Source organism: Ranitomeya variabilis, chromosome 2 (assembly GCF_051348905.1).
Source record: "Ranitomeya variabilis isolate aRanVar5 chromosome 2, aRanVar5.hap1, whole genome shotgun sequence".
Lineage (NCBI taxonomy): Eukaryota > Metazoa > Chordata > Amphibia > Anura > Dendrobatidae > Ranitomeya > Ranitomeya variabilis.
The window spans coordinates 1,100,394,721-1,100,421,260 of NC_135233.1; the positions used below are offsets into that span (position 1 = coordinate 1,100,394,721).

The 26,540-nt window shown below is 46.5% G+C and overlaps 1 protein-coding gene across 2 annotated transcripts in view; it reads left to right on the forward strand.

The window, feature by feature from the left end:
* The first annotated feature begins 2,806 nt into the window (after positions 1 to 2,806).
* Positions 2,807 to 26,540, forward strand: part of LOC143808795 (fucolectin-4-like) — a 93,113-nt gene continuing 69,379 nt past the window's right edge. Inside the window, exon 1 of one of the 2 annotated variants that reach the window (XM_077291837.1) lies at positions 2,807 to 3,319. The gene's annotated coding sequence lies outside the window, so the exon portion shown is untranslated. The remainder of the gene's footprint in view (positions 3,320 to 26,540) is intronic. The other variant, XM_077291836.1, reaches the window with a different exon arrangement.

Consider the following 26,540-nt stretch of genomic DNA (forward strand, 5'->3'; position numbering starts at 1 on the left):
TCGCGGTGTTCAGGAGTCATGCACATGGTAACCTGTGTCCAATACTGCGGTTTATTTGCTGCCAATGGTGTAGCATCAATACCCCTAAGAGGAATAGGATTTTCTAATGGTTCAAGAGTAAAACCACAGCACTTAGCAAATGAGAGATCCATGAGACTCAGGGCAGCACCTGAATCTACAAACGCCATGACAGGATAAGATGACAGTGAGCAAATCAAAGTTACAGACAGAATAAATTTAGGTTGCAAATTACCAACGGTGACAGGACTAACAACCTTAGCTATACGTTTAGAGCATGCTGAGATAACATGTGTAGAATCACCACAGTAGTAGCACAAGCCATTCCGGCGTCTATGAATTTTCCGCTCATTTCTAGTCAGGATTCTATCACATTGCATTAAATCAGGTGTCTGTTCAGACAACACCATGAGGGAATTTGCGGTTTTGCGCTCCCGCAACCGCCGGTCAATTTGAATAGCCAGTGCCATAGTATCATTCAGACCTGTGGGAATGGGAAAACCCACCATAACATTCTTAATGGCTTCAGAAAGGCCATTTCTAAAATTAGCGGCCAGTGCACACTCGTTCCAATGTGTCAGCACGGACCATTTCCGAAATTTTTGGCAATACACTTCAGCCTCGTCCTGCCCCTGAGACATAGCCAGCAAGGCCTTTTCTGCCTGAATCTCAAGATTGGGTTCCTCATAAAGTAAACCGAGCGCCAGAAAAAACGCATCAAGATCAGCCAATGCCGGATCTCCTGGCGCCAGCGAAAAAGCCCAATCCTGAGGGTCGCCCCGTAAGAACGAAATAACAATTTTTACTTGCTGAGCAGAATCTCCAGATGAACAGGGTCTCAGGGACAAAAACAATTTACAATTATTCACGAAATTCCTAAACTTAAACCTGTCTCCGGAAAATAGTTCAGGAATCGGTAATTTAGGTTCTGACCTAGGATTTCTGATAACATAGTCTTGTATGCCCTGCACACGAGTAGCCAGCTGGTCCACACTTGTAATCAAGGTCTGGACATTCATGTCTGCAGCAAGCATAGCCACTCTGAGGTAAAGGGGAAGAAGAAAAAAAAAAAAAAAAAAACTCAGAATCTTCTTTCTTATAATCCCTCTTCTGCAATGCATTAAACATTTAATACTGGCCTGGCAAACTGTTATGACCCCAATGGCGAGGGTCTCAGAGGAACGTGGAAGTCTGCAGAATACAAAAATCCAGCTCATAGGGCAGTGGTAACTGGGTTGACCATATATCTACTCCTAACGCCAACACTAGAAGTAGCCGGGGATCATTCCTACGTTGATTCTAGATGACACACGCCAGCCGGAGAATCTAGCTACCCCTAGTAGACGAAAACAAAGACCTTTCTTGCCTCCAGAGAAGGGGACCCCAAAGCTGGATAGAAGCCCCCCACAAATAATGACGGTGAGGTAAGAGGAAATGACAAACACAGAAATGAATCAGGTTTAGCACAGAGAGGCCCGCTTACTGATAGCAGAATAAAGAAAGGTAACTTATATGGTCAACAAAAACCCTATCAAAATCCACACTGGAAATTCAAGAACCCCCGAACCGTCTAACGGTCCGGGGGGAGAACACCAGCCCCCTAGAGCTTCCAGCAAAGGTCAGGATATAGATTTGGAACAAGCTGGACAAAAATACAAAACCAAAACAAATAGCAAAAAGCAAAAGGCAGACTTAGCTGATATAACTGGAACCAGGATCAGTAGACAAGAGCACAGCAGACTAGCTCTGATAACTACGTTGCCAGGCATTGAACTGAAGGTCCAGGGAGCTTATATAGCAACACCCCTAACTAACGACCCAGGTGCGGATAAAAGGAATGACAGAAAAACCAGAGTCAAAAAACTAGTAACCACTAGAGGGAGCAAAAAGCAAATTCACAACATGTCACACACTAAAAAAATGCATCTTGTTGCCAGAAGAAGGTTTTGCATCCCCATATTTTGAGAGCTATAATTTTTCCATATTTCGGCCGACAGAGTCATGTTATGGCTTGTTTTTTGCGGGACGAGCTGATGTTTTTAATGGCACCACTTTCAGGCACATAACTTTTTTGATCGCTTTCTATTCTGATTTTTGGGAAATAGAATGTACAAAAGCCGGCAATTCAGGAATTGTTTTTTTTTTCCTGAGTTCCGCGTGTGGAAAAAATTCATAAGGCAGCTTTATTCTTCGGGTCAGTATGATTACAGCGATACCTCAGTTATATCTTTTTTGATGTTTTTCCGCTTTTACACAATAAAAACTTTTATAGAAAAAATAATTATTTTTGCATCGCCTTATTCTGAGAGTTATATCTTGTTTTATTTTTCCGCTGATGTTGTTTTCTTACGGGACAAGATGGCGTTTTCAGCGGTACCATTTTTATTTACATTTGATTTTTTGATCGCGTTTTATTCCACTTTTTCCAAGCGGTATGATGGTGGAACATGGTTTGCTTCTTTGTTTGTGTTTTTTTGTGGCGTTCGCTGAAGGGAATAACTAGAGGACAATTTATAGATCAGCTGAGCTAATCATGGAAGTTTCACAAGTCTGATCCTATAGTAGTAGGTACAGTAATTGCCTGTGTGCATGGACATGAAATGTTTCATAGAATTATTTAGCTGATAAAGTTAAATGTACAAATATCCCACAGGTTTATAATAATGAATATTACTAGCAGTTTATTTAATATTTACAAATACCCAAGGGAAAAAAGGTCATACTGCATGACAGTGATCATCTCCCCTACCACGTGCTTCACCACTGCTCCATCACCATATATTTGTGTTTCTTCAGATACTTTGTTATCCCTGACACCTGAGGAAGAGACCTAAGACGTCCTGAAAGCCGCTCTGTAACATTGTTTATTTTATTTTTGCTGCCATTAATAGGTCTCATAACTACAAGGTTATTATTTTGTTCTTCCAACCGGCGACACGGAACCAAACCCCTTTTTTTCTTTGTGAGACGCCACATTCAGTTACTGTGCTACATCACAACAAGAAGCTGCAGCCGTTCCAGACCCGCTGTGCCAACCATCACATATCCTCTGGATTATAGAAGGATTATTGGAGTTTTTTACATGTGCCGTATATGGCGGTCATCACTGAGCAGATCCATAGTTGGTTAGAACAGATAATAAATTGTGACAACGACTTCGTTCTTCCTATACATACCTCAGACTTCATGATCCGGTGCATTGAGCAGTAAGCGACGACTCGGGCATCTGCTTGGACAAGACTCGGGGTTATCCGCAAATATATATCACGGGAGCAAATAACCTGCACTTCAGTGTCCACGGGTAAGAAATGGTTTTTACTTTTATCTTTAATGTCAACACAATGGAAAAGTAGAGTGACACCGGCATGTGTAGTCCTAATTGTCAAGTGCAAGTTTGGAATTTGAATTTACTTTTCCAACTTTCCATAACTTTTTGGAACTTTTCCTAACTCTCCACTGCTATAAAGTGTGGTCTGCACTTAATAACAATTAATGTGTTAAATGATGCTTGTATACCATAAAACAACAAAACAAATCAGCATCATTTTCTTGTGTCCAATGCAGTAACACTTACACTCACAATCTTAAGATTCATGTGTCTGTCTGGGTTTCCTCATAGCTGTAGCGTTCATTACGGCTGGTTACTATATGCATAAAATTTACCACTTGGCTGTTAGCTCAGAGTTTTTGTAAGTGAAACTCAGCCCATTATGCCAGGTGCTGCTGACCTTGGAGAGATCACTATGGCTGACCATGGAGAGGTGGCAATGGCTGAACGTGGAGAGGTGGCAATGGCTGAACGTGGAGAGGTGGCAATGGCTGACAATGGAGAGGTGGCCAAGGCAGGCCATGGAGAGTTGGTGATAGCTGAACATGGAGAGGTGGCGATGGCTGACCATGGAGAGGTGGCCATGGCTGACAATGGAGAGGTGGCCAAGGCAGGCCATGGAGAGTTGGCAATAGCTGAACATGGAGAGGTGGCAATGGCTGAATGTTGAGAGGTGGCAATGCCTGACAATGGAGAGGTGGCCAAGACAGGCCATGGAGAGTTGGCGATAGCTGAACATGGAGAGGTGGCGATGGCTGACCATGGAGAGGTGGCCATGGCTGACAATGGAGAGGTGGCCAAGGCAGGCCATGGAGAGTTGGCAATAGCTGAACATGGAGAGGTGGCAATGGCTGAATGTTGAGAGGTGGCAATGCCTGACAATGGAGAGGTGGCCAAGACAGGCCATGGAGAGTTGGCGATGGCTGAACATGGAGAGGTGGCGATGGCTGACCATGGAGAGGTGGCCATGGCTGACCAAGGAGAGGTGGCGATGGCTGACCATGGAGAGGTGGCCAAGGCAGACTATGGAGAGGTGGCCATGGCTGACCATGGAGAGGTGGCAATGGCTAACCATGGAGAGGTGGCGATGGCAGGTTTATTCAGCATAGAACTTCCACCATCAACGAACTGAGCCACACAAAAATAGCTGCCATACCACTGACAGGTGCACCCGGCAGGGGAAGGGCAATAGAGGTGATAAATACACAGCGGTTCAGGTAGGCCACCGTAAAGTTATATAAATACAAGTGCAAGGGTTAATCACAGTTTACTGTATTGTTGAAGATATGTGATGTATTATATGATCTGGCCCGTAGAGGTCAATGGCGAGAGGTTGTATTCGCAGCGCCGAGATTTGGTAGTTAGTGACAGTTGCTAGAGGGAAAGAAGCTGGCTTATTTCGTCTGGGTAGAGTGATGTGACTCTTGATCGGTTGTTGGTGACTTTGAGGCTAGTGATGAGCGAGTGTGCTCATCAATACTCATCACTTGCTCGAACATCAGGGTGCTTGGGATGCTCGCTACTCGGCGAGTGTTTTTTAATGTTCGAGCTGGAGCTCGAGTCCCCACCCCGCATATTTGCATATATAGTTTTGTAGATAGCCAATGAACATGTGGAGATTGCCTGCCAGTCACTGCAATGTCGCAGCCATCTTTGTTGTGGCATTACTGTGATTGGCTAACCACATAGCTTCATCAGGTCTATATAAGACCCATGACACCATGCTTGGCACATTGGATTGTAGCTGTGTATTAGCCAGGGATTCAACCACAATTATTTTTCTATGCAGTACAACAACAGCCCTTCTTAGGGCTAATGATAATTAATAGTAATACTGCTGTTAGCAGCTCTTATGCAGAGATTGTGCTGAAGGAATAGGGTAGGACAGGATAGCGTGAATTGTATGTCCTTCATGCTGCAACTCAAACCAAAACCCCTTCTCAGGGCTAATAATCTTTTTTTTCTTCTCTTAATCCTGCAAATTGTTCTGAGCAGGGAAATATTATACACCATTTATACTGCGGCAGTTGTGTGTTAAAAGCTACAGCCAGACTTGGTTGGATTTCAATCGCATTGCTATATTGATACTGCAGTGTAAACAGTCCATCTCAGGTGGGCAGAATTTCCTGCAATAGTAATACTGCAAATGTTTTCAGTAGTAAAAATTTATACTGCATTTATCATGCTAGAGCTGTGCCTCATAACACCCCCCAAAATTATTTGTTTTACAAATCACATTGCTATATTGATACTGCAGTGTTATACGTTCATCTGAGGTGGGAATATATTGCTGGCATACTGCAATTTTTTTCAACAGTGACATTTTATACAGCATTTATCATGCTACAGTTGAGCCTCAAAACACACAAAAAACTTTGGTTACAAATAGCATTACTGTCATGATTCAGGCAGGGATTTCCTTGTTTCTCCTTTCCCAGTCTGATCATGTCAGGGGTTAACCTTCCCTGCTTCGTTCCCATTTCCGGTGTGCTATATCTCGGTCTTGCTACCTGTGTGCAGTGCCAGTTATATTTCTTGCCTTCGGTGTGAGTAGCTGGCTCTGGAGAGTTCTTGATCTGTCCTGCTCTGTTCACCTGACCCTTCCTATGTCTGCTTACCTTATCCTGACCCGTGTCTGCTTCTCATCTCTCTGTGAGTTGGGATTTCCCTGTATTTGACTTACTCTCATCTTTGACTTGATTCAGCCTCTCCCTGCTGATATCTCTATTAGTGACCAGTTACTGACCTTGGCTCGCTTCCGACTTTGTCTTTTTCTTTGCCCTTCTTTGTACTTCAATGACCTCTGGTGTCTACCTGGCTCTCTGTCTACTCCTCTGTCATCTAGTGATTGCTTCGCTGTGTTACTACCAGTCTGCTGCTTAGCCATACATTCAGCCCACTCACCTCTCTGCTGCCAACTAGTGGAGTGTATGTCACTTTGCATGAACTCTCAACAGCTGGGGCATTGCCAGACCCCAGAAGTGGATAGAATCTGTTGCCCCGGACCTAAGACATTAACATGGGCATTGCCAGACCCCAGGAGGGGAATAGGATCGGTTGCCCTGAAACAAAGACTGGAACACAGGCACCAGGACCATGTAAGGGCCCCGCCCAAAGGGACTTTAAGCATCCAGATTCTGAAATGGGGGACTGCCACCTCTTTAGGCCGTCGTGGCTGTTGTGGGTACGGCTAGGGAGAGAGCAGGAAGCAAGTGTTTGTACTTTATTTAACTCTGTTATTAAAAATTGCTATCCCTGTTGGACTGCAGTGGTGACTTTAATACGTTTGTTCTGCCTTTCTCTGTGCAAGGTGCCGGGGTGTCTACTGACTGTGGCTTAGTTGACTCGGCTGGGACTATCACCCCGGGTCACCTTGTTACAAGAGCACAACAAACAAACATCATGTCGATCTAGCTTCCTGTCCTACATTATAAGGGGGGGGCAGAATACCACTCTTGAAGCCAGACTACTGTAAAAGGTTGTTGGATGAATAGCAGATACTGCTTCCAGTCACTTTGCAACACCACCCTGTCTTCCACACGTTCCAGTCTCAGTAGTTGTGAGTCTGGACCACATAATACTCACCCTGATCCTCCTTCCTGCCACCATGCCAAGTGCATGGAGACTGTGATCCTACACTTGGACACTCCAAAGAGCTGTTCATATTTCCATTTATAGATTCTGGCCTCATGCCCTACCCATTTCAAGCAGGACATGAGGACTTTGCATGTAGCGATGTTCAAGTATTTGAGCAGCCACGCTCCCAAGAAGGCGACAGTGGGAAAATGCAAATACTGTCACAAGAGCTGGATGATGATGAGACACAATTGCCAACAAGTGGCGTTGTTAAGTCAGCAAGTCAGCACTAGGACCAGTGTGCAGAAGTGGAAGACAAGGTGGTGGACGATAAAGTCACTGACCCAACCTGGGAAGGTGACATGCAGTGCGAGGTCAGCAGCTCACAGGATGAGAAATCTGCAGCACCACAACAGGCAAGAAGAGGCAGTGGGGTAGCCAGAGACACGAGGCGGGCCACTGTCCCCAGAGTACCAACACGGCTGAAGTTGCCAAGCCAAGGTTTAGGTATTCTTGAGTCTGGCACTTTTTTAAAGACAGTCCAGTTAATGCAAAAAAGGCCATTTGTAACACCTGCCATGCCAGCATCAGCAGGGGCAGCAAAACTACCAGCCTGACCACCACCAGCATGCTCAGGCACATGCAAGCAAAGCACCCAACTACTTTGGCCGAACTCCAGGGTCCAGAAACAGTATCTGCAGGTGACACCATTGCCTCTTCTCCTGTTCTATGTGCACGCTAATCCCCTGTCCATGACATAGACAAGGATGCCTCCCACCCTGCACCTGTCATTGCACATTTGCAACCACTGTCAGCCACCACGTCCACATCCTTTTCCCAGCGCATCACTCAGTTGTCCCTACCCCAGTCCTTGGAACGCAAGCGTAAATACGCAACCACCCACCCATAGGCTACAATGCTAAATGGCCACTGGAAATATTGCTGTTTAGGCTTGTGGAGACAGAACCTTTCCACAACCTCATGGCGGCAGCTGTCCCTCACCACCACTATTTCTCCCGGTGTGCTGGCCCCACCTTACACAAGCACATGTCCCAAAACATCAGCCGTGCTCCAACCAATGCTGTGACTGGAAGGGTCCACTTAAACATGTGGACAAGTGCTTGTGGCAAGGGACTCTACATTTCCCTGATGGCACAATGGGTGAACATTGTGGAAGCCGGGACCCAGTTGGACCCTGGAAAGGAAGACGTGCTATCGACACAGAGGATTGAGGGCCATGGTTCAATCAGGGTTGTCCCCACTTTCTACAGCAGTTTCTGCACTTTCTCCTTCTCCTCACCCTCTATCTCAGAAACATCAACATCAGTTGCCAGCTGGAAGCACTGCAGCACTGCCTCGGCCACGTGGCAACAAGCTCTACTGAAGCTAATCTGCTTAGGTGACAAACCGCACACTGCTGCAGAGTTGTTGAAAGGTCTAACAGATAAGACTGATCTGTGGCTCTCGCCCCTGAACCTACAACCAGGCATGGTCATGTGTGACAATGGCTGAAATCTGGTGGCAGCTCTGAAGCTTGGCTACCTTGCACATGTACCATGGAGCGCCCCCAGACGCAGGGCCGCGGGGTACTCGGTACCGGGCCTCTCAGTCTCGGTCCTGGGGTTGTCACGGTGGCTAGACCCGGTCCGTGACCCTGCTAAGGGGCGTCCAATGAAAGGTGTGTTGAGGGTGCGTAGTGCAGGTCGCGATGAATAACGAGGACACAGGGTTGCAGTCTCTTTACCTCTTTACTGAAGGCTTCAGGATCCGCAATACAGAGCACTGCTAACAGGGCTGGCTGAGACCGGCCGGTCCGATGGCACATCCAGAGTTCCCTTTGCAGGTGGAAATCAGTGCCTACCTTCTAGCGCCTGTGTGTTGTAGTACCTCCCTGCTGAGCACCATGGGATAGTCCTCACAACTGTTGTGTCTGTTTCTGATGTTCTTTCTCACAACTTGTATCTGTTCTGATGTTCTTCTCCGTCCCCCAGATGATATGGCTAGGACGCACCCGTATGATGGGTAGGCCTGGAGTTCTTCCGGGACCCTAGCGTCACCCCTCTCCCACAATTGCCTCCTATGTCTGCTTAGGTGATTTAGGTGAGACAGCCAACCTAAAGTCAACTGTCCTGCCTCTGTTTGAAGTATTGCTTGGAGCCTAATACTTCCTCGGCGTTTCGGCCACCGGCTACGCGCCTCAGTAGGATGTTGCCACGATCTTAAGGCACGACTCCTACTGGTTTATCTCCTTTTTGCTGCGATTTCATTTCTCACTTCTCCACAATAAACCTCGCTTCTTATCCTTCCTTAAGATACCGCCGCAATCAGGTGCAGGCGCGGTTCTGTAACGTTCTGTCCTTTTCGCCAGGCCTCTGTCAGGATCCCACCCCTGACAGGGACCCCCCTGAATCTTCCCCCGCAACACCCTCTGCCACAGGATGTTGCCTGGATCCAACCCAGTCAGATTCTGGCTAACCCTATCCAGCCCCCAGTTTTACCAGATTGTGAGGAGTGGCCTAATACATAGAACCCTTTGCTCCCCCTGGTGGCCAGAGTGTGAAGTGTAATGTGTGACTGTGATACCTGGTCAGGTGAACTCCTTTAGTGCCATCAGACGTACCATCACTCCCCTTAGTGGCGGAGCGTCAGTACTGCAACGACCAGGACTCTGGGGTGCTGCACTCCCCTGTTGTGGATTCTGTTTTTGGGCTCCCTCTGGTGGTTACAACTGGTACTGGGTGACTTTGGTGGGTTGCGGTCTCTGGTTTCCACCTGTCCATCAGAGGCTGGGTGTTTCCTATTTAACCTGGCTTTCCTGTCATTCCCTTGCCGGCTATCAATGTACTCAGATGTGCTCAGTTTGGTTCTGACTACCTGCTTCCAGATCTCTCAGGATAAGCTAAGTTATGCTTTTCAGTTGTTTTGTTTTTTGTCCAGCTTGCTAAATATTACTCTATGCTAGTTGGAAGCTCTAGTGGGCTGAGGTGCTCCCCATGTGCCATGAGTTGGCACATGGGTGCTTGTAATCTCAGGATGGTTTTTGATTAGGGTTTTTTGCTGACCGCTCAGACCCCTTTTGTATCCTTCTGCTTTCTAGTTATAGCAGGCTGTCATGGTTCCCAATGGCAGGGGAACGTCAGGACACATAAATAACGAACGAGCTCTTGGGTGATGGAATCTCGAGCTGACCGTGAGCTAAACCTACCACACAACTAATAGTGGCCGGGGGGCGTGCCTACGTTTTATCCCTAGACGTCTCTCGCCAGCCGGAGAACTAACTTACCCTAGTAGAGGAAAAAACAGACCTGGCTTACCTCTAGGGAAATTCCCCCAAAAAGGAGACAGAAGCCCCCCACATATATTGATGGTGAGTCCAGAGGAAAAGACATACGCAGTATGAAGGTAGGTTCAGCAAAGCGAGGTCCGCTTACTAGATAGTAGAAAGATACAAAAGGGAACTGCACGGTCAGCTGAAAACCCTTTTAAAATACCATCCTGAAATTACTTTAAACTCATGTGTCAACTCATGACACCGGAGTGGTAATTTCAGCCCACAAGAGCTTCCAGCTACAGAGAATGACTTAACTGTAAACTGGAACAAAAATGCAAACAAACTTAGGACTAAGAGTCCAACTTAGCTGATCAGTAGTCTAGGAGCAGGAACATGCAACAGAAAGGCTCTGGTTACATTGATGGCCGGCAAGGCAATGACTGAAGAGCAGGATTAAATAGGAACACCCCACTACTGATGAAAACAGGTGAACTGAGTCACCAGTACCACTAGCCACCACCAGAAGGAGCCCAAAAGCAGATTCACAACAGTACCCCCCCCCCTCAAGGAGGGGGCACCGAACCCTCACAAGAACCACCAGGGCGATCCGGATGAGCCCTATGAAAGGCACGAACCAAATCAGAGGCGTGAACATCAGAAGCAGTTACCCAAGAATTATCTTCTTGACCATAGCCCTTCCACTTAACCAGATATTGTAGTCTCCGTCTGGAAATACGGGAGTCCAAGATTTTCTCTACAACATACTCCAATTCACCCTCAACCAGCACAGGAGCAGGAGGCTCAGTAGAAGGAACAACCGGCACCTCATACCTCCGCAACAACGACCGATGGAAGACATTATGGATAGCGAAAGATGCCGGAAGGTCTAAACGAAAGGATACAGGGTTAAGAATCTCCAAAATCCTATAAGGACCGATGAACCGAGGCTTAAACTTAGGAGAAGAAACCCTCATAGGGACAAAACGGGAAGACAACCACACCAAGTCCCCAACACGAAGATGAGGACCAACACGACGACGGCGGTTAGCAAAATGCTGAGTCTTCTCCTGGGACAACTTCAAATTGTCCACCACCTGTCCCCAAATCCGATGCAACCTATCCACCATAGTATCCACCCCCGGACAATCCGAAGACTCCACCTGACCGGAAGAAAAACGAGGGTGAAACCCCGAATTGCAAAAGAAAGGAGAAACCAAAGTGGCAGAACTAGCCCGATTATTGAGGGCAAACTCTGCCAACGGCAAAAAGGCAACCCAGTCATCCTGATCCGCAGACACAAAACACCTCAAATAAGTCTCCAAGGTCTGATTAGTTCGCTCAGTCTGGCTATTAGTCTGAGGATGGAACGCAGACGAAAAAGACAAATCAATGCCCATCCTAGCACAGAATGCCCGCCAAAATCTAGACACGAACTGGGTCCCCCTGTCAGAAACGATATTTTCCGGAATACCATGCAAGCGAGCCACATTTTGAAAAAACAGAGGAACCAATTCGGATGAGGAAGGCAACTTAGGCAAGGGTACCAAATGAACCATCTTTGAAAAACGGTCACACACCACCCAGATGACAGACATTTTCTGAGAAGCAGGGAGATCAGAAATAAAATCCATAGAGATGTGAGTCCAAGGCCTCTTCGGAATAGGCAAGGATAACAACAATCCGCTAGCCCGAGAACAACAAGGCTTGGCCCGAGCACAAACATCACAAGACTGCACAAAAACTCGTACGTCTCGAGACAGGGAAGGCCACCAGAAGGACCTAGCCACCAAATCCCTAGTACCGAAGATTCCAGGATGGCCTGCCAATGCAGAAGAATGAACCTCCGAGATGACTCTGCTGGTCCAATCATCAGGAACAAACAGTCTACCAGGCGGGCAACGATCAGGTCTATCCGCCTGAAACTCCTGCAAAGCCCGTCGCAGGTCTGGGGAAACAGCAGATAATATCACCCCATCCTTAAGGATACCTGTAGGTTCAGAATCACCAGGGGAATCAGGCTCAAAACTCCTAGAAAGGGCATCTGCCTTCACATTTTTAGAACCTGGTAGGTATGAGACCACAAAATTAAACCGAGAGAAAAACAACGACCAGCGCGCCTGTCTAGGATTCAGGCGCTTGGCAGACTCAAGATAAATCAGATTCTTGTGATCGGTCAATACCACCACCTGATGTCTAGCCCCCTCAAGCCAATGACGCCACTCCTCAAAAGCCCACTTCATAGCCAAAAGCTCCCGATTACCAATATCATAGTTTCGCTCGGCGGGCGAAAATTTTCGAGAAAAGAACGCACAAGGTCTCATCACGGAGCAGTCGGAACTTTTCTGCGACAAAACCGCCCCAGCTCCGATCTCGGAAGCGTCGACCTCAACCTGAAAAGGAAGAGCAACATCAGGCTGACGCAACACAGGGGCAGAAGAAAAGCGGCGCTTAAGCTCCCGAAAGGCCTCCACAGCAGCAGGGGACCAATCAGTAACATCCGCACCCTTTTTAGTCAAATCAGTCAAAGGTTTAGCAACATCCGAAAAACCAGTTATAAATCGACAATAAAAATTAGCAAAGCCCAAGAACTTCTGCAGGCTCTCAAGAGAAGTAGGCTGCGTCCAATCACAAATAGCCCGAACCTTGACAGGATCCATCTCAATGGAAGAAGGGGAAAAAATGTACCCCAAAAAAGAAATCTTTTGAACCCCAAAAATACACTTAGAACCCTTCACACATAAGGAATTAGCCCGCAAAACCTGAAAAACCCTCCTGACCCGTTGGACATGGGAGTCCCAGTCATCCGAAAAAACCAAAATATCATCCAGACACACAATCACAAATCTATCCAAATACTCACGGAAAATGTTATGCATAAAGGACTGAAAGACTGAAGGGGCATTTGAAAGACCAAAAGGCATCACCAAATACTCAAAATGGCCCTTGGGCGTATTAAATGCGGTTTTCCACTCATCCCCCTGCTTAATTCGCACCAAATTATATGCCCCACGAAGATCAATCTTAGAGAACCACTTAGCCCCCTTTATTCGAGCAAACAAATCAGTCAGCAGTGGCAAAGGATACTGATATTTGACTGTAATTTTATTCAAGAGTCGATAATCAATACACGGCCTCAAAGAGCCATCTTTTTTAGATACAAAGAAAAAACCGGCTCCTAAGGGAGATGAAGAAGGACGAATATGTCCCTTTTCCAGAGACTCCTTAATATACTCTCGCATAGCAACATGTTCAGGTACGGATAAATTAAACAAACGACCCTTTGGAAATTTACTGCCTGGAATCAGATCTATGGTACAATCGCAATCTCTGTGAGGAGGGAGTGAACCAAGCTTAGGCTCCTCAAAAACATCACGATAATCAGACAAAAATGCCGGAATCTCAGAGGGAATAGATGATGAAATGGAAACCAAAGGTACGTCCCCATGAGCCCCCTGACATCCCCAGCTTAACACAGACATTGCTTTCCAGTCAAGGACTGGGTTATGAGATTGTAACCATGGCAATCCGAGCACCAAAACATCATGTAGATTGTACAACACAAGGAAGCGAATCACCTCCTGATGGTCTGGAGTCACACGCATAGTCACTTGTGTCCAGTATTGTGGTTTATTACTAGCCAATGGCGTAGAATCAATACCCTTCAGAGGTATAGGGACTTCCAGAGGCTCTAGATTAAACCCACAGCGCCTGGCAAAGGACCAATCCATAAGACTCAAAGCGGCGCCAGAGTCGACATAGGCGTCCGCGGTAATTGACGATAATGAACAAATCAAGGTCACAGATAGAATAAACTTAGACTGTAAAGTGCCAATTGAAACAGACTTATCAACCTTCTTTGTGCGTCTAGAGCATGCTGATATAACATGAGTTGAATCACCACAATAGAAGCACAACCCATTTTTTCGCCTAAAATTCTGCCGTTCGCTTCTGGACAGAATTCTATCACATTGCATATTCTCTGGCGCCTTCTCAGAAGACACCGCCAAATGGTGCACAGGTTTACGCTCCCGCAAACGCCGATCAATCTGAATAGCCATTGTCATGGACTCATTCAGACCTGTAGGCGCAGGGAACCCCACCATAACATCCTTAATGGCATCAGAGAGACCCTCTCTGAAATTCGCCGCCAAAGCGCACTCATTCCACTGAGTAAGCACAGACCATTTACGAAATTTTTGGCAGTATATTTCAGCTTCATCTTGCCCTTGAGATAGGGCCATCAAGGCTTTTTCAGCCTGAATCTCTAAATTAGGTTCCTCATAAAGCAACCCCAAAGCCAGAAAAAACGCATCCACATTGAGCAACGCAGGATCCCCTGGTGCCAATGCAAATGCCCAATCTTGAGGGTCACCTCGCAGCAAGGAAATTACAATCTTAACCTGCTGTGCGGGATCTCCAGCGGAGCGAGGTCTCAGAGAAAAAAATAATTTACAATTATATTTGAAATTCAGAAAACGAGATCTATCTCCGGAGAAAAACTCTGGTATAGGAATTCTAGGTTCAGATATAGGAGCATGTATAACAAAATCCTGTAAATTTTGAACTTTTGTGGCAAGATTATTCAAACCTGTAGCCAAACTCTGAGGATCCATTTTAAGCAGGTGAGATCAGAGCCATTCAAGGGTTAGAAGGAGAGGGAGACAAAGACTGCAATTAGGGCTGAAATGCAACTGATTCAACTATAGAGCAAACACAGAGGGAAAAAAAAAAAAAATTTGCAGACTTCTTTTTCTCTCCTTTCTTCTGCCAACAGTTTTAACACGTGGCCGGCCATACTGTCATGGTTCCCAATGGCAGGGGAACGTCAGGACACATAAATAACGAACGAGCTCTTGGGTGATGGAATCTCGAGCTGACCGTGAGCTAAACCTACCACACAACTAATAGTGGCCGGGGGGCGTGCCTACGTTTTATCCCTAGACGTCTCTCGCCAGCCGGAGGACTAACTAACCCTAGTAGAGGAAAAAACAGACCTGGCTTACCTCTAGGGAAATTCCCCCAAAAAGGAGACTGAAGCCCCCCACATATATTGACGGTGAGTTCAGAGGAAAAGACATACGCAGTATGAAGGTAGGTTCAGCAAAGCGAGGTCCGCTTACTAGATAGTAGAAAGATACAAAAAGGAACTGCACGGTCAGCTGAAAACCCTTTTAAAATACCATCCTGAAATTACTTTAAACTCATGTGTCAACTCATGACACCGGAGTGGTAATTTCAGCCCACAAGAGCTTCCAGCTACAGAGAATGACTTAACTGTAAACTGGAACAAAAATGCAAACAAACTTAGGACTAAGAGTCCAACTTAGCTGATCAGTAGTCTAGGAGCAGGAACATGCAACAGAAAGGCTCTGGTTACATTGATGGCCGGCAAGGCAATGACTGAAGAGCAGGATTAAATAGGAACACCCCACTACTGATGAAAACAGGTGAACTGAGAAAGAAAACAGACCCGAGTCACCAGTACCACTAGCCACCACCAGAAGGAGCCCAAAAGCAGATTCACAACAGCGGGCCTCGTTTTGCTAACTCTATTTTCATATCTATGTGCGTGCCTTCCTCTCATTTTCACCGTCAATACATGTGGGGGGCAACTATACCTTTGGGGTTTATTTCTCTGGAGGCAAGCTAGGTCTTTATTTCCTCTGCAGTGCTAGTTAGCTCTTAGGCTGGCGCGAGGCGTCTAGAATCAACGTAGGCACGCTCCCTGGCTATTTCTAGTTGTGTTGGTCAGGAGTAGGGCAGCGGTCAGCCCAGGTTCCATCACCCTAGAGCTCGTCCGTTATTTGAGTTATTTTTGCTTGTCCAGTGCGATCCCCTAGCCATTGGGATCCATAACAGTATAGCCGGCCCACGAAGTGTTAATTGTTTGGGCTGAAGCAGGAGAAAGAGAAGTGTTGAGGGGAAATTTTTTTTTCCCTCAGAGTTTTGCTGCCTAGCCTTTAATTGCTGTCTAGCTGCTTCTTACCTCCTCTTAACCCTTGAATGGCTCTGACCTTAGCTGTTTAACATGGATGTCCAGAGTTTGGCTTCCAGCCTGAATAATCTTGCTGCAAAAGTTCAAAACATACAGGATTTTGTTGTTCACACTCCTATGTCTGAACCTAGAATTCCTATTCCAGAGTTTTTTTCTGGAGATAGATCTACCTTCCTGAATTTCAGGAACAATTGCAAATTGTTTCTTTCTTTGAAATCTCGCTCCTCTGGAGACCCTGCTCAGCAGGTCAAGATTGTAATATCTTTCCTGCGGGGCGACCCTCAGAATTGGGCATTTGCATTGGCACCAGGGGATCCTGCATTGCTCAGTGTGGATGCGTTTTTTCTGGCACTGGGATTGCTCTATGAGGAACCTAACCTGGAGATTCAGGCTGAAAAGGCTTTATTAGCCCTCTCTCAGGGGCATGATGAAGCGGAAGTATATTGTCAAAAATTTCGGAAATGGTCGGTACTTACTCAGTGGAATGAGTGCGCCCTGGCTGCAAACTTCAGAGATGGTCTTTCTGAGGCCATTAAGGATATTATGGTGGGGTTCCCTGCGCCTACAGGTCTGAATGAGTCTATGACTATGGCCATTCAGATTGATCGGCGTTTGCGGGAGCGCAAACCTGTGCACCAGTTGGCGGTGTCTTCTGAACAGGCACCTGAGACTATGCAATGTGATAGAATTCAGTCCAGAAGTGAACGGCAAAATTATAGACGGAAAAATGGATTGTGTTTTTATTGTGGTGATTCAGCTCATGTTATATCAGCATGCTCTAAACGCACAAAAAAGGTTGATAAATCTTTTGCCATTAGTACTCTGCAGTCTAAGTTCATTTTGTCTGTAACTCTGATTTGTTCACTGTCATCCATTTCCGTCGATGCCTATGTGGATTCGGGCGCTGCCCTGAGTCTTATGGATTGGTCATTTGCCAAACGCTGCGGTTTTAGTCTGGAGCCTCTGGAAGTTCCTATTCCTTTGAAGGGAATTGACTCTACACCATTGGCTATGAATAAACCGCAGTACTGGACACAAGTGACCATGCGCATGACTCCCGTTCATCAGGAGGTGATTCGCTTCCTTGTACTGTATAATTTACATGATGTACTAGTGCTTGGTCTGCCATGGTTACAAACTCATAATCCAGTCCTGGATTGGAAAACAATGTCTGTGTTAAGCTGGGGATGTCAGGGGGTTCATGATGATGCACCTCTGATTTCAATCGCTTCATCTAATCCTTCTGAGGTCCCTGCGTTTTTGTCTGACTATCGGGATGTTTTTGAGGAGCCTAAGCTCAATTCGCTCCCTCCTCATAGGGATTGTGACTGTGCTATAGAATTAATTCCTGGCAGTAAGTTCCCTAAGGGTCGTTTATTTAATCTGTCAGTGCCAGAGCATACTGCTATGCGGAATTATATTAAGGAGTCCTTGGAAAAGGGACATATTCGTCCATCTTTGTCCCCTCTGGGAGCAGGTTTTTTTTTCGTGGCTAAAAAAGATGGTTCCCTGAGGCCTTGTATAGATTATCGCCTTCTGAATAAGATTACAGTCAAATATCAGTATCCATTGCCATTATTGACTGATTTGTTTGCTCGCATTAAGGGGGCTAGGTGGTTCACTAAGATAGATCTTCGCGGTGCGTATAATCTTGTGCGGATAAAGCAGGGTGATGAGTGGAAAACCGCATTTAATACGCCTGGGGGCCATTTTGAGTATTTGGTAATGCCTTTTGGACTTTCTAATGCTCCTTCAGTCTTTCAGTCCTTTATGCACAATATTTTCCGTGAATATCTGGATAGGTTTATGATTGTGTACTTGGATGATATTTTGGTGTTTTCTGATGACTGGGAGTCTCATGTTCTACAGGTCAGGAAGGTGTTTCAAGTTCTGCGGGCCAATTCTCTGTTTGTGAAGGGCTCAAAATGTCTCTTCGGAGTCCAGAAGATTTCTTTTTTGGGGTACATTTTTTCTCCTTCTACTATTGAGATGGATCCCGTCAAGGTTCAGGCGATTTGTGACTGGACACAACCTACATCTGTTAAGAGTCTTCAGAGGTTCTTGGGTTTTGCTAATTTTTATCGTCGGTTCATTGCTAATTTTTCCAGTGTTGTTAAACCTTTGACTGATTTGACTAAAAAGGGTGCTGATGTTGCTGATTGGTCTCCTACGGCTGTGGAGGCCTTTCAGGAACTTAAGCGCCGGTTTTCTTCTGCTCCTGTGTTATGTCAACCAGATGTTTCACTTCCTTTTCAGGTTGAGGTTGATGCTTCCGAGATTGGAGCGGGGGCGGTTTTGTCACAGAGAAGTTCCGATGGCTCGGTGATGAAGCCATGTGCGTTCTTTTCTAGAAAATTCTCGCCCGCCGAGCGCAATTATGATGTGGGTAATCGGGAGCTTTTGGCCATGAAGTGGGCATTTGAGGAGTGGCGTCATTGGCTTGAGGGTGCTAGACATCGTGTGGTGGTCTTGACTGATCACAAAAATCTGATTTACCTTGAGTCTGCCAGGCGTCTGAATCCTAGACAGGCTCGTTGGTCGTTGTTTTTTTCTCGTTTCAATTTTGTGGTTTCATACCTGCCAGGTTCAAAGAATGTGAAGGCAGATGCTCTTTCCAGGAGTTTTGTGCCTGACTCTCCTGGAGACTCTGGGCCTACTGGTATCCTTAGGGATGGGGTAATATTGTCCGCCGTCTCCCCAGACTTGCGACGTGCATTGCAGGAGTTTCAGGCGGATAAACCTGATCGTTGTCCACCAGAAAGACTGTTTGTTCCGGATGATTGGACCAGTAGAGTCATCTCCGAGGTCCATTCTTCTCTGTTGGCTGGTCATCCGGGAATATTTGGTACTAGAGACTTGGTGGCCAGGTCTTTTTGGTGGCCTTCCTTGTCAAGGGATGTGAAGTGTGTGCTCGGGCTAAGCCTTGCTGTTCTCGGGCCAGTGGGTTGTTGTTATCCTTCCCTATCCCGAAGAGGCCTTGGACGCACATTTCCATGGATTTTATTTCAGATCTCCCTGTCTCACAGAAAATGTCCGTTATCTGGGTTGTGTGTGACCGCTTTTCTAAGATGGTTCATTTGGTACCCTTGCCTAAGTTGCCTTCCTCCTCTGAGTTGGTCCCTTTATTTTTTCAGAACGTGGTTCGTTTGCATGGGATTCCGGAGAATATCGTTTCTGACAGGGGATCCCAGTTTGTGTCTAGATTTTGGCGGACGTTTTGTGCTAAGATGGGCATTAATTTGTCTTTCTCGTCTGCATTCCATCCTCAGACGAATGGCCAGACGGAGCGAACTAATCAGACCTTGGAAACTTATTTAAGGTGTTTTGTTTCTGCTGATCAAGATGACTGGGTTGCTTTTTTGCCACTGGCCGAATTTGCCCTTAATAATCGGGCTAGTTCTGCTACTTTGGTTTCTCCTTTCTTTTGTAATTCGGGGTTTCATCCTCGTTTTTCCTCTGGTCAGGTGGAGCCTTCGGATTGTCCTGGAGTGGACGTGGTGGTGGACAGGCTACATCAGATTTGGAATCAGGTGGTGGACAATTTGAAGTTGTCTCAGGAGAAGGCTCAGCAGTTTGCTAATCGCCGTCGCCGCGTGGGTCCCCGACTTCGTGTTGGGGACTTGGTGTGGTTGTCTTCTCGTTTTGTCCCTATGAAGGTCTCTTCTCCCAAGTTCAAGCCTCGGTTCATCGGTCCTTATAAGATCTTGGAGATTCTTAACCCTGTATCTTTTCGTTTGGATCTCCCAGCATCGTTTGCTATTCATAACGTGTTCCATCGGTCGTTATTGCGGAGGTATGAGGTGTTATGACCCCAGTGGACAGGGTCTCAGAGGAACGTGTAAGTCTGCAAGATACAAAAATCCAGCTCATAGGGCTGTGGTAACTGGGTTGACCAAATAGCTACTCCTAACGCCAACACTAGAAGTAGCCAGGGATCATGCCTACGGTGATCGCTAGATGACTCGCGCCAGCCGGAGAATCTAACTACCCCTAGGAGAAGAAAACAAAGACCTCTCTTGCCTCCAGAGAAAGGGACCCCAAAGCAAGATACAAGCCCCCCACAAATAATAACGGTGAGGTAAGAGGAAATGACAAACACAGAAATGAACCAGGTTCAGCAAAGAGAGGCCAGCTTACTAATAGCAGAATATAGCAAGATAACTTATCTGGTCAACAAAAACCCTATAAAAATCCACGCTGGAGATTCAAGAACCCCCGAACCGTCTAACGGTCCGGGGGAGAACACCAGCCCCCTAGAGCTTCCAGCAAAGGTCAGGATACAGATAGGAACAAGCTGGACAAAAATACCAAACAAAACAAAAGCAAAAAGCAAAGAAGCAGACTTAGCTTGAAAAACAGGAACCAGGATCAGAGGACAAGAGCACAACAGATTAGCTCTGATTTCAACGATGCCAGGCATTGAACTGAAGGTCCAGGGAGCTTATATAGCAACGCCCCTGAACTAACGGCCCAGGTGAGGATATAGAAAAAGACAGACGCTCTAGAGTCAAATCACTAATGACCACTAGAGGGAGCAAAAAGCAAAATCACAACAGTACCCCCCCCTTAGTGAGGGGTCACCGAACCCTCACCACGACCACCAGGGCGATCAGGATGAGCGGCGTGAAAGGCACGAACTAAATCGGCCGCATGAACATCAGAGGCGACCACCCAGGAATTATCTTCCTGACCATAGCCCTTCCACTTGACCAGGTACTGAAGCCTCCGCCTGGAGAGACGAGAATCCAAGATCTTCTCCACCACGTACTCCAACTCGCCCTCAACCAACACCGGAGCAGGAGGCTCAGCAGAAGGAACCACAGGCACAACGTACCGCCGCAACAAGGACCTATGAAACACGTTGTGGATAGCAAACGACACAGGAAGATCCAGGCGAAAGGATACAGGATTAAGAATTTCCAATATCTTGTAAGGACCAATAAAACGAGGTTTAAATTTGGGAGAGGAAACCTTCATAGGAACAAAGCGGGAAGAAAGCCACACCAAATCCCCAACACGTAGTCGGGGACCCACACCGCGGCGGCGGTTGGCAAAGCGCTGAGCCCTCTCCTGTGACAACTTCAAGTTGTCCACCACAAGATTCCAGATCCGCTGCAACCTATCCACCACAGAATCCACCCCAGGGCAGTCAGAAGGTTCCACATGACCCGAAGAAAAACGAGGGTGGAAACCAGAGTTGCAGAAAAACGGCGAAACCAAGGTGGCGGAACTAGCCCGATTATTAAGGGCAAACTCAGCTAACGGCAAGAAGGTCACCCAATCGTCCTGATCAGCAGAGACAAAACACCTCAAATAAGCCTCCAAAGTCTGATTAGTTCGCTCCGTCTGTCCATTAGTCTGAGGATGGAAAGCAGACGAAAACGACAAGTCAATGCCCATCCTACTACAAAAGGATCGCCAGAATCTGGAAACGAACTGGGATCCTCTGTCTGACACAATATTCTCAGGGATGCCGTGCAAACGAACCACGTTCTGGAAAAACACAGGAACCAGATCGGAAGAGGAAGGCAGCTTAGGCAAAGGAACCAAATGGACCATCTTAGAGAAGCGATCACATATCACCCAGATAACAGACATGCCCTGAGACACCGGAAGATCAGAAATGAAATCCATGGAGATATGTGTCCAAGGTCTCTTAGGGACAGGCAAGGGCAAGAGCAACCCGCTGGCACGAGAACAGCAAGGCTTAGCTCGAGCACAAGTCCCACAGGACTGTACAAATGACCGCACATCCCTAAACAAGGAAGGCCACCAAAAGGATCTGGCCACCAGATCTCTGGTGCCAAAAATTCCTGGGTGACCTGCCAACACCGAGGAATGAACCTCGGAAATGACTCTGCTGGTCCACTTATCAGGCACAAACAGTCTGTCAGGTGGACAAGAATCAGGCCTATCAGCCTGAAATCTCTGCAACACACGTCGCAGATCTGGAGAAATAGCTGACAAGATAATACCATCCTTAAGAATACCAACAGGTTCAGCGACTCCAGGAGCATCAGGCACAAAGCTCCTGGAAAGAGCATCGGCCTTCACATTCTTTGAACCTGGTAAATACGAGACAACAAAGTCAAAACGGGAGAAAAACAATGACCAGCGGGCCTGTCTAGGATTCAGGCGTTTAGCAGACTCGAGATACATCAGATTTTTGTGATCAGTCAAGACCACCACACGATGCTTAGCACCCTCGAGCCAATGACGCCACTCCTCAAATGCCCATTTCATGGCCAACAACTCCCGATTGCCCACATCATAATTTCGCTCCGCAGGCGTAAACTTCCTAGAGAAAAAGGCGCAAGGTCTCATAACAGAGCAACCAGGGCCTCTCTGTGACAAAACGGCCCCTGCTCCAATCTCTGAAGCATCCACCTCAACTTGAAAGGGAAGCGAGACATCAGGCTGGCACAAAACAGGCGCCGAAGTAAACCGACGTTTCAACTCCTGGAAAGCCTCCACGGCAGCAGGAGCCCAATTAACCACATCGGAGCCCTTCTTGGTCATATCCGTCAAAGGTTTCACAATGCTAGAAAAGTTAGCGATAAAAAGACGGTAGAAGTTAGCGAAACCCAAGAACTTCTGAAGACTCTTAACTGACGAGGGCTGAGTCCAATCAAGAATAGCTCGGACCTTGACTGGGTCCATCTCCACAGCAGAAGGGGAAAAAATGAACCCCAAAAAGGGAACCTTCTGTACACCAAAAAGACACTTTGAGCCCTTGACAAACAAAGAATTTTCACGCAAAATTTTAAAGACCATCCTGACCTGCTCCACATGCGAGTCCCAATTATCAGAAAAAAACAGAATATCATCCAGATAAACGATCAGAAATTTATCCAGATAGTTCCGGAAAATGTCATGCATAAAGGACTGAAAAACTGAAGGGGCATTAGAGAGCCCAAAAGGCATCACCAAGTACTCAAAATGACCTTCGGGTGTATTGAATGCGGTTTTCCATTCATCCCCTTGCTTAATGCGCACAAGGTTGTACGCACCACGAAGGTCTATCTTGGTAAACCACTTGGCACCTTTAATCCGGGCAAACAAGTCAGACAACAGCGGCAAAGGATACTGAAATTTGACAGTGATCTTATTTAAAAGCCGATAGTCAATACAAGGTCTCAAAGATCCGTCCTTTTTAGCCACAAAAAAGAATCCCGCACCAAGAGGGGAAGAAGACGGACGGATGTGTCCTTTCTCCAGAGACTCCTTGATATATGAACGCATAGCGGTATGTTCAGGTATCGACAGATTAAACAGTCTTCCCTTAGGAAATTTACTGCCTGGAATCAAATCTATTGCACAGTCACATTCCCTATGAGGAGGCAATGCACTGGACCTGGACTCGCTAAAGACATCCTGATAATCAGACAAGTACTCCGGAACTTCCGAAGGCGTAGAAGAAGCAATAGACACAGGCAGGGAATCCTCATGAATACCACGACAGCCCCAACTAGACACTGACATAGCCTTCCAGTCAAGGACTGGATTATGGGTCTGTAACCATGGCAGCCCCAAAACAACCAAATCATGCATTTTATGTAGAACGAGAAAACGTATCACCTCGCGGTGTTCATGAGTAATGCACATGGTAACCTGTGTCCAATACTGCGGCTTATTTTCTGCCAATGGCGTAGCATCAATACCCCTAAGAGGGATAGGATTTTCTAATGGTTCAAGAATAAAACCACAGCGCTTAGCAAATGAGAGATCCATAAGACTCAGGGCAGCACCTGAATCTACAAACGCCATGACAGGATAAGATGACAGTGAGCAAATCAAAGTTACAGACAGAATAAACTTAGGATGCAAATTACCAACGGTGACAGGACTAACAACCTTAGATATACGTTTAGAGCATGCTGAGATAACATGTGTAGAATCACCACAGTAGTAACACAAGCCATTCCGGCGTCTATGAATTTTCCTCTCATTTCTAGTCAGGATTCTATCACATTGCATCAAATCAGGTGTCCGTTCAGACAACACCATGAGGGAATTTGCGGTTTTTCTATCACATTGCATCACATCAGGTGTCTGTTCAGACAACAACATGAGGGAATTTGCGGTTTTGCGCTCCCGCAACCGCCGGTCAATTTGAATAGCCAGGGACATGGTATCATTCAGACCTGTGGGAATGGGAAAACCCACCATAACATTCTTAATGGCCTCAGAAAGGCCATTTCTAAAATTAGCGGCCAGTGCACACTCGTTCCAATGTGTCAGCACGGACCATTTCCGAAATTTTTGGCAATACACCTCAGCCTCGTCCTGGCCCTGAGACATAGCCAGCAAGGCTTTCTCTGCCTGAATCTCAAGATTGGGTTCCTCATAAAGTAAACCGAGCGCCAGAAAAAACGCATCAATATCAGCCAATGCCGGATCTCCTGGCGCCAACGAAAAAGCCCAATCCTGAGGGTCACCCCGTAAGAATGAAATAACAATTTTTACTTGTTGAGCAGAGTCTCCAGACGAACAAGGTTTCAGGGACAAAAAAAATTTACAATTATTCCTGAAATTCCTAAACTTAAATCGGTCTCCTGAAAACAGTTCCGGAATCGGAATCTTGGGTTCAGACCTAGGATTTCTGGTAACATAATCTTGTATACCCTGCACACGAGCGGCAAGCTGGTCCACACTTGTAATCAAGGTCTGGACATTCATGTCTGCAGCAAGCTTAAGCCACTCTGAGGTAAAGGGGAAAAGAAAAAAAAAAAAAATGAGAGAGGGAAAAAAAAACTCAAAATTTTCTTTCTTATAATCCCACTTCTGCAATGCATTAAACATTTAATACTGGCCTGGCATACTGATATGACCCCAGTGGACAGGGTCTCAGAGGAACGTGTAAGTCTGCAAGATACAAAAATCCAGCTCATAGGGCTGTGGTAACTGGGTTGACCAAATAGCTACTCCTAACGCCAACACTAGAAGTAGCCGGGGATAATGCCTACGGTGATCGCTAGATGACTCGCGCCAGCCGGAGAATCTAACTACCCCTAGGAGAAGAAAACAAAGACCTCTCTTGCCTCCAGAGAAAGGGACCCCAAAGCAAGATACAAGCCCCCCACAAATAATAACGGTGAGGTAAGAGGAAATGACAAACACAGAAATGAACCAGGTTCAGCAAAGAGAGGCCAGCTTACTAATAGCAGAATATAGCAAGATAACTTATCTGGTCAACAAAAACCCTATAAAAATCCACGCTGGAGATTCAAGAACCCCCGAACCGTCTAACGGTCCGGGGGGAGAACACCAGCCCCCTAGAGCTTCCAGCAAAGGTCAGGATACAGATAGGAACAAGCTGGACAAAAATACCAAACAAAACAAAAGCAAAAAGCAAAGAAGCAGACTTAGCTTGAAAAACAGGAACCAGGATCAGAGGACAAGAGCACAACAGATTAGCTCTGATTTCAACGATGCCAGGCATTGAACTGAAGGTCCAGGGAGCTTATATAGCAACGCCCCTTAACTAACGGCCCAGGTGAGGATATAGAAAAAGACAGACGCTCCAGAGTCAAATCACTAATGACCACTAGAGGGAGCAAAAAGCAAAATCACAACAATGAGGTGCCCGTTGTTCCTTCGGTTGAGCCTCCTGCTCCGGTGCTGGTGGAGGGAGAATTGGAGTATGTTGTTGAGAAGATCTTGGATTCTCGTGTTTCCAGACGTAAACTCCAGTATTTGGTTAAGTGGAAGGGTTATGGTCAGGAGGATAATTCCTGGGTGGTCGCCTCTGATGTTCATGCGACTGATTTGGTCCGCGCCTTCCATAGAGCTCATCCTGATCGCCCTGGGGGTTCTCGTGAGGGTTCGGTGGCCCCTCCTCAAGGGGGGGGTACTGTTGTGGATTCTGTTTTTGGGCTCCCTCTGGTGGTTACAACTGGTACTGGGTGACTTTGGTGGGTTGCGGTCTCTGGTTTCCACCTGTCCATCAGAGGCTGGGTGTTTCCTATTTAACCTGGCTTTCCTGTCATTCCCTTGCCGGCTATCAATGTACTCAGATGTGCTCAGTTTGGTTCTGACTACCTGCTTCCAGATCTCTCAGGATAAGCTAAGTTATGCTTTTCAGTTGTTTTGTTTTTTGTCCAGCTTGCTAAATATTACTCTATGCTAGTTGGAAGCTCTAGTGGGCTGAGGTGCTCCCCATGTGCCATGAGTTGGCACATGGGTGCTTGTAATCTCAGGATGGTTTTTGATTAGGGTTTTTTGCTGACCGCTCAGACCCCTTTTGTATCCTTCTGCTTTCTAGTTATAGCGGGCCTCGTTTTGCTAACTCTATTTTCATATCTATGTGCGTGCCTTCCTCTCATTTTCACCGTCAATACATGTGGGGGGCA